General features: G+C 30.3%; 1 protein-coding gene across 1 annotated transcript in view; it reads left to right on the forward strand.

Moving 5' to 3' along the window:
• The window catches only part of LOC106463556 (unconventional myosin-Id-like), a 66,206-nt gene that overhangs the window by 22,224 nt on the left and 41,762 nt on the right, over positions 1-2,220 (forward strand). The window lies entirely within an intron of this gene.

Here is a 2,220-nt window from a genome sequence, read left to right on the forward strand (position 1 = left end):
TCTCTCTCTCTCTATACTATATATATATATATATATATATATATATATATATATAGTATTTGAGTATTTGTCAGGGCCATTTTAGGTTCCCAATCTGCCCCTGCTTAAAGTATATTTATTATAAATATGTTTTGTGCAGTGAACGCTATGAACTGTCGTGATATTTTCATGTAAAACTGATTTCCCAACAAGTATCCAATATATGAAAACTGCAAATAACATCAGATTCCATCGGGAAGTATCCTGTAGTAGATAACTTAAGTCCTCTTCATATTTGTGAAACAATAAGACTGAACAGTTTGTAAAAGGCATGCACATCATAACACATAAGGGCACTCTAACCACTTGGCTATCAGGAGGACACTTTTCAGATGTTTTGGGATCACAGGTTTGGGGGTTTGAACTCTGGTAATTCCACAAAAAGCTTTCTGGTTGTGAGGCATACAAAATGTCTTATTTAACACCTGACAATGGCTGGAGAATTTGCTGGTCAAAACATTGTGAAAACAATACACATAATAAAGACAAGAATAATAGTCAGAATAATTATACTATTAGTAATACTAATGTCTCGTCTCAATCATTCTGCAAAACTATTTCTTGACTAGCTTTTCAGTAACTCCACTGCTACAACTGTTGATCAAATCATCTTACACAGATGGAGCAGTATCTTGGGCATTGTTTTCAAGGCAGTCTAAAAATGATCCTTAAGCCCATTATCCCCAGAAGCCATCATTAAGCATGACAAGCCTAAGAAGACTTCCTCATTTTCAGTGTTTCCTCTCCAATCTCGGTTGCCTTCTTATGACTTCTCAGTAGTAATTCGTGTCTGTCACAAAACAAAATCACATCAACAATAGGTGCCAGAATTTCTCAGTTTTTCTTTCATGTAGCAGCCTCTCTCTGATCAATGCTAGTTATTATGCCATCCTTTTTGTTTTCATAAACATGGATGAACTCTGGAAAGAGTAAATCCAGGTTATTGAGTAAAGTTAATTTGGAATGTTTATTTTGTTTTTGTTAGAACTTGTTAACTTACTAATTAAAATCCTTGTGAAAATACCCGGACCTCTTGTATTTTCCTGCATGTTTTATTTTTATCGCAACAGAAACTGAAAGGTAAGGAAGATACAAATAAACTTGATGTTATTTGTAATAACTTCATAAAGCAGCTTTTTTCAAACTAACTTTGATAAATTTAACAAATATGTATTGAACTCCAAATGTTCTTTCACAAGTAGTCACATTTTTAGAAATGAAAAAAAAAAACTACCAAATATCTGTAAATGGTGAGTAGTAACATTTGACAGTTTAGAGAAAACAGTATATTAAGTTTAATAAGTAACTTTTCTACTTGTTATCTTTCCTTTTCAAGTGCTACACTATTCTTTGATTAACATGTTTGCATTTTATATCTATTTGTTGATGTGGTAAAAAGTTCTGCTGCTCATAAAACATTTGAGTCAAGATAAAATATAATGATAACTAATGCCATGTGTATGGGAGTTGATAAGAACTTTATCATTCATTACAGACTTTCCTTTGTGTATTTATTGTGTGACTAGCAGATTAAAAGTATTATACTTAAATACAATAGTATTATAAATGTATCATTCAGAATTGTTTTGTTTTTTTGACAAAATATCCACTTTTAAAAGAGAGAGTGCTGATCAGTTGTATAGGAGGTTATCCTGTCATTAGAATGAAACATAATTAGCATTTGTTTGCATACTTTTAAATGTTTATAATTGTACCCTATATGAAAATGAAAGCTTGCAATTGTTTTGCTAAACTCTTTGAATAGACAAATGACATTCAGTGTCCTTAATTCACAACAAAATTTCTTTAAAATGTGTGTACATGAATGATTAGTCTCTATATATAATGTAATTGTTTTGTTTTTATGTGATGTTGAATATACATAGTTCTTTATTGAATATTGTTTGATTTTACTTTCTAATATTTTGTCATGAAGATGGATGAGAATAAAAAACATTCTTTTCAATCTATACATACAAGCTTAAGAAGAAAGAAATGTATTAAAATGTCTTGTGTCACTTGGAAGTAGTTTGGAAAAAGTTTTTTTCATTTGGCTTTTTATCTATAGCATTTACATGTATAAATAATTATAGAAAAATTATCAGTATCTTGCAGGCTATTCAAAAAACTGAAATGTTTGACATCATGTTGTTACACAAGGGTTAATAAGTGGATCTATTA

The sequence above is a fragment of the Limulus polyphemus genome, unplaced genomic scaffold, assembly GCF_000517525.1.
Source record: "Limulus polyphemus unplaced genomic scaffold, Limulus_polyphemus-2.1.2 Scaffold1437, whole genome shotgun sequence".
In the NCBI taxonomy this organism is placed as follows: domain Eukaryota; kingdom Metazoa; phylum Arthropoda; class Merostomata; order Xiphosura; family Limulidae; genus Limulus; species Limulus polyphemus.